Genomic DNA, 10,492 nt, shown 5'->3' on the forward strand with positions numbered 1-10,492 from the left:
CCTTGTAAAAGTGTAGTCCCCCATGGATCTGTATCGGGACCAGTGCTTTTTAAGTTGTTCATAAACAATCTAGAGTTAGGAGTGAGCGGTGAGGTACCCAAGTTAGCTAATGATACTAAATTGTTCAAGGTCATTAAAACGAAAAGAGATGGAATTCTGCACCAGCTGGAGCTTCCAAACCAGACCCAAGGGCAACCCCTATAGAGTGCATTACAGTAATCTAGCCTTGAGGTTACCAGTGCACGGACTGCAGTAGTCATAGAAATTTCACTTCGCTACTAATGAGACAAAAGTCCTTCTGAGGTACCCTGCTTTACCTCAGAATTTTGATTTATCTGTGTCCAGTACACAGCTCCTAATCTACAAAAAAATTGTGGAAAATACCTGCTGTTTGTGATGGGCCATTGTAGGTGGGTACATTGACTTTGAAGCCTTGAGAGTCAGACTGAAGACAGCACAGGAATGATAGTCAGAAAAGCCAGCCAGATTAATTCTCCTTGCCTGCCCGCCCCGAATCATCACTGTATAAAAACATCTAATTTAAAGCCAGTGCGAAATAAAAGATGGAATAGCGATTGGCACATTATTATATTATATTGAAGATGGCAAATTATCTCAATCTTCATCATAAGACAGCAACGGCAACCTTCAGCATTGCCACAAATCTATACCCCCCAATGCACTGTGCAGCCTGCACGGTTCTGACTGATAAGTAGGCTTCATTATCTCTTGTTTACTTTATTCTGATTTTATTTACAGTTGTGTAAGGCACCTCTATCAAGTGGAGACACTGCACTGAAAGTCAGATTTGAAAATATAAAACTTGGGAAGGTGCAAGCGACTTATTCCCTTGTGCAATCTTCTTTTTTTGCTGAAGGGTCATATCAAGTGCAGCAGATGCTTTCCAAACATATCATAGATTTACTCCTACTATCGCCAGTTTAAAAAACATTGGGAAGCAAAACCTCAGCTTAGGGGCCATGCAGAACTGCTGCCGCTCAGAACATACTGAGTTGGTTACATAGACAGATTCTTTGGAAGCAGTTTTACTTGGCCACATTATTGCACAACAGATATCAAGATTGTACATATTTTATTTAAGCCAATAGTCTTAAATCTTACCAGAATTAGATCCTTCTTGCAACTCCAATTCATAACCCCGTACCCCACTTTTCAAAGAAAAATGAAGGGTTGCATCCAATGTTAATTCTACTCAGAGAAGACTCACTGAAATTAATAGACATGACTAAAGGTCCATTAATTTAACGGGTTTACTCTGAGTAGAAGTTAGATAGCAATGACACTATATTTCCTTCTCATTGTCTCTCTTTATTCTCCTTCCCTGCTTTCCTCTCTTCTCTGTTCTTAATAAAATACCATATTTTTCTGTCTATAAGATGATGGTTTTGCTAAATATTTTCAGGCAAAAAATGGGGGGCGTCTTATACACAGATAGTGAATGCAGAGGGGAGCAGGTGGGCAGGTAAATGGCTGCAGTGGCAGCAATCTCCCCTGCAAACAGTTCAACAACTCAAGAAATATTTATTTCTTAATTTTGGATCATCTTGTACATGGGGGCATCTTATACATGGATAAATATGGTAAACTAAAATGTAAATGATGTTTGGGTATCTGATGGATTAAATTTTCTATTTTCTATTTTAGTTATAGTCATTCTTTCTAAATTATGAATTCCTTATATCCATTATATAAATAATGAGTTGGTACAAGCAAAATCTGTTAATTTGTGGGCTGTATTCAATTTTCTGTGTCTGCTAGTTGAGAGTTTCTTGTACTAGCAGATGAGTTAGTTTCAATGAGCACTCACACTTGATAATGTGGGTGCCCTTTGTGGGATCGCACGAGGTGCTACAGTTCCCGGGAACTTATTAATAGAAGGGGGCTGGCCGGTTTCTCAGTGCACTGTTTGGAGGTTCACACCCAGCCTCAGTAATCAAGTTTCTTGCTGGGAGGTGGGGCCAGCCCCATTTATAATAAGGAGTGAACAATACCCTGGCAGTCGGCTCTGGAGATTCACCTTCCCTACCCTCCCTCTGTTTTCTTGTTTACAGGTTAACTTTTTCTTCCTGTTTAGTGGGCGCTACTATGGTCTTTGACTGGTTGCTGCTGAAGGACTGGGAAGAAATTTTCCTGCATTGGCAGGTTTTGTTCTCCCCATAGCAATTTGTCACACCTTTGGTGGTTATGGCCTTGGGTGGAATCCTTTAGTCTTTTGTTCCCTCGTGTGTGTGTGTGTGTGTGTGTGTGTGTGTGAAGTGATGACTCACCCCCCTGCGGTGGCAATTCCAGGGTCCCTCTCTTAAAGGAGTTATATATATGGGTGTCACTGGCCATACGCTGATAGGTAGTCAGTGAACAACCCTGCGTGTGGGGGTATGGGCTGGGCTGCCTGCTACACTTACATCTTGCAAAGCATCCCCCATATCCCATTTACCCTGATGTGCCCCAGTTCCCCCGGCTGGGGGGCTGGGAGGGATACACGCCCCAGGCTTAAGCCAAGGTCTTCCTACATTTGGAAGTTTAATAAAGTTGTGGCCTAATTTTTAATTCTATAACATTGTCAGGGTCTTTATTCCTTTCTTATGATCCCTGGGGGCTGGGGCTGTCGCGCCTGGCCACACAATGTTATGCAACAGATAGATGATAGATAGATAGATGATAGATAGATAGATGATAGATAGATAGATAGATAGATAGATAGATAGATAGATAGATAGATAGATAGATAGATGATAGATATAGATAGATAGATGATAGATAGATAGATAGATAGATAGATAGATAGATAGATAGATAGATGATAGATAGATAGATAGATAGATAGATAGATGATAGATAGATAGATAGATAGATAGATAGATAGATAGATAGATGATAGATAGATAGATAGATAATACTTTATTCGGCTATAAGCCCACAAGGTAAAACAAATCAATAGATAAAATAGCATTTTACAATCTAAAATATCAACTAAAATATTTCAATGCAACAGAGAAATCCAATGCAGCAGCTGCATTTGCAGAAACTTACTGTGCCACAGATTTCACAAACTATTTTGCTACGAAATCACCAGCAACCTGCAAAATATTTCACCAATTATGCCACAAAGACACTTTTAATTAGTGCCACATTGGCTGCAACTCCACTTTTTTGGTAATGCACTTCCTCTTTTGGGGCACGCAAGTTCAAGGCCAAAGGATCCAGCAACTGATGCAGAACTAGAGAAGCTCAACACTAGAGCTGGCAAGTATCACATTGGGTTGCTCTCTGCAAGTCCCCACAGTGGAGCAGAATAAACTGGAATAATGGCCTGCAGTAATTGTACCAGGATTTGGAAAGGCAAAGCTGCCAGCATAGCTGGAGCTGGAGGGAAGAGCAATGATCCTGTCAGGCATCACCTACCTCCTTCAGAGCTAAACCCCCATGGTGCTGGCTTGAGACCATTAGTGACAGATAAAATGTCTCTCTAAGTGTGCCTGAAAATTGTAGGGGGTCAGATGGGGATAGGGAAGCTGAATTTCAGGTTAGTAGAAATTGAGGGAGGAGATGAAAACCCTAGGTGGCACCTTCAATGAAATATGAAAAAAATGGATTGGTGGGGAGTAGTGCTAGTTCCACTGGGCTTTGCTCTTTTCCTCCATGGAACTGAAGGCATTGCCTATGAAGAAACAGAGCCGCTATTGAATTTGAGTTGGAGAGTATCAGGCATGGCCCAGGTCTTGCCATTCTCTTTAAGGGGTTGCTACGCCTTGAAGCGCTCACTGGAAGGACAGATTGTGAAGCTGAGACTCCAATACTTTGGCCACCTCATGAGAAAAGAAGACTCCCTGGAAAAGACCCTGTTGTTGGGAAGGATTGAAGGCACAAGGAGAAGGGGACGACAGAGGACGAGATGGTTGGATAGTGTTCTTTTTTTTTAAAAAAAAAAAAGATATTTATTAAAGTTTCAAAAAAGGTTACAAAATAAGAAAAAGAAGGGGGGAAAGAAAAAAATACAAAGTACAAAAAAAAACAATTAAAAACAAATCAATCTTTTCATGTCTTTTCTTTCATTTGCTTGTTTCCCTGACCTCCTCACACCTCCCTTTTTCTGTATTCCAGTTCAGTTAGTTAATTCAGCAAATCCTTTCCCTCCTTGTTTTTATCTTAATCCTTTACCTTGATGTATTATAACTTTGCATTCTCACCTAATAACAATCCATTTTTACATACTCCTTTATAACATTACTGCTAAAACCACTTAACTTCATTCCGACATCATTCTAACATTCGTTAATTTTGCAGTATTTATGTAAATAGTCTTTAAATTTCTTCCAATCTTTTTCCACCTGGTCTCGGATTCTGCCAGTCATTTCCGCCAGTTCCATATAGTCCATGACCTTCATCTGCCATTCTTCCCGGGTGGGTAAATCTTGTGTCTTCTAATGCTTTGCAACGAGTATTCTTGCTGCTGTGGTTGGATAGTGTTCTCGAAGCTATGAGCATGAGTTTGACCAAACTGTGGGAGGCAGTGGAAGACAGGAGTGCCTGGCGTGCTCTGGTCCATGGGGTCACGAAGAGTTAGACATGACTAAACAACACGCCTTGAAGCAGCACAATATGCAGAAATACAGCAGGTGGGGCTCTTCTTCTCATGGGGAAAGTTTCCTTTTTATGTTTAACAAGCTGCTGCCAAAGACTCATAAGCAAAGCCATTAAAAGCAGGTGGCTGCCTTAATGCAGAGGAGCTGAGCCTGAGCACGAAACATCCCCTTTATGATAAAAACACAAGGTCTTTGACACTAGCTTCGGCCTCATGCAGAGGCAAACATGCTATTCCTATTGATTTGTTTGTTTCTCCCCACATATCTATACATTATTTAAGATGACTGAACAGTCTGTAAATCCGCTTTCTGCAGTTTTTGAAATATTTATGTCTTTTTAGAAGGTCACACCTTCTTCTGTAAATCCAGACACAAAACCATACTGAGTAAGTATAGGCACACAGGGCAACACACCGTCTGCAGAAATCCATACAAGAAAGGAAACCATGAATTTTCTTTAAAGGACATTTGACCTTCTTGGTTCTTCTGAGATGGTGTATGTGTTTGTGCTTTTCTTCCTTTGTCTGAAACCGTCTCTCTCACACACATATCTGCCTTCATTCCATGTGCAATAGCTGACCAGGCTGGCAATTGAATCTTCCTTTGAAGCTGAAAGTAGAACAATAGGTTGTACCCAACAAAGTCAGTGTGCAAAGAGAACAGCTAGGGGACATAAGCTGCCTTTTAATGAATCAGACCGTTGGTGCACCACTGACCAGCTGCAGCTCTCCAGGGTTTCAGTCAAGAGTCATTCCCAGCCCTAGCTGGACATACTGGGGATTAAACATGGCACCCTCTGTATGCAGATCAGATGCTCTCCCACTGAACTACAATCCTTCCCCAAATCTGCTCATGCAATAGAAGTTCCCCTTCCTCTCTTCCACCTGTGCTCCCCACAAAAGCCCATCTAATCCAACACCATTTATTTATTATTACTTTCATAAAATTTATACACTGCCTGATTGTAAAAAAACAACAACAACACCCCAACAACCTCAAAGCTGTTTACAAAGTGTTCTCACAGTGGCCAACTAAAAGTCTCCTAGAAGCCTAAACTGAACTAAAATCCTAGTGAAAATGGAGAATGGCCACTGAATGCTGACTGGCTGTTGGGCAGCAAGATACAATGTTGTATCACAGCATGTCTGGCTGGCTGACTTGAACCATGAGCCAGAACACTTCACATTGCACCATTTAATTGCAGGTCCTACTTGTACATGTTTTTAGAGAAATTCATATTACAGGAAAATCAGGTATTGCCTTAAAAAACTGATTAAAGTGTCTTTTATCAAAAAGGCATTTTTCTTTTTCAGTTTTGATGTCTCCTTGCCAGGTTTCCAATATTAAACAATTATTTATTCATGTGTACTGCTCATTAACTAAGATATTCTTCCACAAAAGTGTATTGATGGTATAAAGAGATTGCCTACTTGGGAACAATAAAAGTTAGCATAAAAAAGAAGCAATCATTTGCTAATATCTGAGCTGCTGTGTGTGTTTGTGTGTGCCCAGATGCCAAAACAAAAGCATAATTATTTTGGCAGTTCTGTTAGATCCTAGGAAATTGTGTGTGTGTGTGTGTGTGTGTGTGTGTGTGTGTGTGTGTGTTAGACTGGGATCTCTTTGCTGTCCTAGATACAATGTCCCGGGGTGCTCTGACACATGTGGGTACAGTATATTAAAACCTGACCCATCATGAGGACCATCATAAGGAGCTTCCCCATAAGCCGAGGATGGCAAATCTATGACCCTCCAGATGTTGTGGGACTACAATTCCCATCACTCTTGAATACTGGCTATGCTGGCTGGGGCTGATGGGAATTGGAGCCCAGCAACATCAGGAAAGATTAGGCAGGCATACACACATTTGACTTTCAGACATGTCATGAAGACTTTTTAATGCCTACACAGTCTTTTAAAAATACTGAGCACACAATCAAGTTAATGATTGTTTTGAATTTTTTTTAAATGTTTTTGTATTTCTATACAAAGCCCTGATGTTTTGCAAGAGGTCAGTGTATTTATTTATCTACTGTATGCTTTGGAAAGTTGGTTTGCTCATCTCTCTGTCTGTCTTTGTGTTCTCTGTAGGTTTGGCCACCTCTCAATATATTGTCACCAAAGTTGGCATGGAAGTTCCTGATTGGGAAGTGGTGATCTTCTTCAATGTCTGGACATTGGATGCCATTTTAAGACAAGATGGGGGATCAGGTTTGGTGTGGCTTTGACCAATTTTTGCTATGATCTGATATCTGAAGGCAGCCCTGTTTAGGGAAGTTTTTAAATATTTAATGCTGTATTGTTTTTAACACTTGATTGGGAGCTGCCCAGAGTGGCTGGGGAAACTCAGCCAGATGGGCAGGGTATAAATAAATTATTATTATTATTATTATTATTATTATTATTATTATTATTATTATATGATGATGGGTCCAAACTGTGCCAATGTGGATACCACTAAGGATTTCATTTCCCAGTTTGATGTGATGTCACCCATTTCGGTGTTCTGGGTCCAAACTGTAGCAGTTTGGATGACTCTGAAGTTATTGTCACCCAGTTTGGCATGACTGGTTGCAAATGTGGTTATATTGCTGCTTCTTGAGATATTGTTACCGAATGCTGCACAAGGTTTTCTGAAACAAGGACAGCAGTCTCCATCCATCATTGGACACCATATACCATTTTGAATCGAGATGGTGGTCCGAAATGTGACCTTGGTGTGAAAGTGATAATTAGTGAAAGTAATAATTACGCCAGATTGTCACCCTAAGGTGGGCAGTCAGCTACGAAGGGAGACTATTTATTTCGGTCCTGGAGGTGCTCTTGAATATGATCAGAGGGGACCGGTTGGTGGAAGGAATTCAGGTCGGAGCGAAACAGTATAAACTTAAGGCTTTCGCAGATGACCTAGTTTTGACCCTACAAGAGCCAGAATCTAGTACGAAAAGGGCATTACAATTAATTCAAGACTTTGGTCGGGTGGCAGGTTTTAAACTAAACAAGCAAAAAACTAAGGTACTGGAGAAAAATTTGACAGTTTCAGAGTCAGAAAGGTTTCAGAAGGAGACAGAGTTAAACGTGGTTAAAAAAGTAAAATATCTAGGGGTGAACATAACAGCTATAATCTGAGCTTATTTAAGGACAATTATGAAAAGTGCTGGTCAGAAATTAAGAGAGATTTAGAAAGTTGGTCAAGATTGAAACTTTCCTTGTTGGGTCGAATTGATGCTATAAAAATGAATGTATTGCCAAGGATGCTGTTTTTTTTTCAGACTTTACAGATTGTGGATAAAATGGAGTGCTTCGGGAGGTGGCAAAGAGATATCTCTAAATTTGTCTGGCAGGGCAAAAAGCCCAGAATCAAGTTTAAAATATTAACTGACGCTAAAGAAAGAGGGGGGTTTGCCCTGCCAGACTTAAGGTTGTATTATGAATCAGCGGCTTTTTGCTGGCTGAAAGACTGGCTGCTTCTTGAAAACACTGGTGTGTTAGATCTGGAAGGATTTAATAATGCTTTTGGATGGCATGCATATCTGTGGTATGACAAGGTTAAGATTCACAAGAATTTCAAGAACCATATTGTAAGGAAAGCAGTGTTTAATGTTGGACAAAATATAAAGACTTATTAGAAAACAAGACCCCAAGGTGGCTATCACCTATGGAAGCTAAGGCTGTGAAAAGACCCAATATGGAGGTCAAATGGCCGAAATACTGGGAAATACTAGAAAGAGATGGAGACAATTGGAGACTGCAGAGTTTGGAGAAACTAAAAGATAAAGTGCGAGATTGGTTACATTACGCTCAGATTAAAGAGGCTTTTAAATTGGATAAAAAGTTAGGATTCCAGGTGGAAAAATCGAAATTGGAAACAGAACTGTTAGAACCTAAGACTAAGGTACTCTCAAGAATGTATAACTTGTTGCTGAGGTGGAACACACAGGATGAAACGGTTAAATCAGCTATGATAAAGTGGGCACAGGACATTGGGTATAATATTATGTTTGCTGACTGGGAAAAGTTATGGACCACCGGTATGAAGTTTACGGCATGTAATGCCTTGAAAGAAAACATTATGAAAATGATATATAGGTGGTACATGACCCCAGTCAAGCTAGCAAAAATATATCACCTGCCAGACAATAAGTGTTGGAAATGTAAGGAAACTGAAGGAACGTTCTTTCACCTCTGGTGGACTTGCCCCAGGGTTAAGGCCTTCTGGGAAACGATATATAATGAGCTGAAAAAGGTATTTAAGTATACCTTCCCTAAGAAACCAGAGGCCTTCCTTTTGGGCATTGTTGGCCAGAGGGTGTTAAAGAATGATCGAACATTTTTTATGTATGCAACAACAGCAGCAAGGATACTTGTCGCCAAATATTGGAAAACTCAAGATTTGCCCACCCTGGAAGAATGGCAGATGCAACTGATGGACTACATGGAGCTAGCAGAAATGACTGGCAGAATCCGAGACCTGGGAGAGGAATCAGTGGAAGAGGATTGGAAGAAATTCAAGGACTACCTACAAAAACACTGTAAACTATATGAGTGCTAAGAAGGATGAGAGATTTGAAATTAACAGGGCACCATAAAGTTTGGTGAAAAGACTATGAGAAAAATAAACTTTGAATAAATATTATGGTAAAATTAGGTATTTAAGACCTAGATAGAAATATTCAAAGTTAGGGATAAAACATTGGAAATGTGTACAATAAGAATGGAAACAAGGAGATAAATTGCTGATCAAAGTTTTATAAATTTGGAAAGTAGGAGCGAGAGACGTGAGGAAGTCCAAAAATGAAGGAAAGTTGGTTATTATAAGATGTTAAATTTTATGTTTGTTTTTCTTTCTGTTGTTTGTCTTTTTTTTTTTTTTTGCTTATGTTGGTATTCTCTGATTATTGTATTAAAAAAACTTCTAATAAAAATTTTCAAAAAAATATAAAAAAATAGAGAGCCCATCTCTGCACATCTCGAAAATGCAGTCCTTGAAATTCATACATCTGCAGTGCAGTTTACCATCTCCCCCACCCACGTGTATAATAGGTTTAATAGGTAAAACTATGCATGAGACTGCATATATTAGTGGAAATAACATACACAAATGCATTGCATTAGCCAAAGCATATTTCAAAAATGTGTATATATGATACATATCGGGCAAAATTGCATTAAAAAATCTGTATATTGGGAGAAATAGGTACCAAAATGCTGATGAACTTTAGTGAGAATTATGACAATTAGCAAACCATTATACAATTATTGTGAACTGAATACTGGGAAATTGGGGGGCAAACGAGAGTAATGAAAATTGGCGGGTTTATTCACCCCTATTTATATGCCAAGCCCACACAGTCCCACCACACTCCAAATGTCCCTGCTCATGCCCATTCCACTCCCACCCACTCCACCTCTGATCTTCACATATCAAGGCCAGTGGTCTGGAGTGGGCATCTTCAACTGACCACCAAAGAATCCTCTATGGTGCAACCGGGGTTCTCAAATGTAGTGCATTTGGCTAATTATGACATATTCCCCTTCATGGCTGGGCCTCAGCTGTTCAGCCCCATGGCTCTCCACCTTTATTCCCACACATGTTCTTTGAATACCTCAATAGCGCTCATAATTTGGACAATAGTAAAATGTTAAGGGAAACTGGAAAGTCCTCCTCATGCACAACATACAGGGAATTTCAAACTAGCATCAGTTCTCCAGGAAGAGTGCATGTCCCTAGCAAGCCATATGACCCCTCCCAGCTAGATACTACAGAAGTTTTGTCTGCAGGCTTTAGCAGCTCAAAAGCCTTGTCCACAGACATCTCAGATGCACACCATGGTTACCAGTCTGCTTTCTGGGCCCCCAACAATGACTGTATATCTGCATTTTTAGAC

This window comes from Podarcis melisellensis (assembly GCF_964234715.1).
Source record: "Podarcis melisellensis genome assembly, chromosome: 15".
NCBI classification, from domain to species: domain Eukaryota; kingdom Metazoa; phylum Chordata; class Lepidosauria; order Squamata; family Lacertidae; genus Podarcis; species Podarcis melisellensis.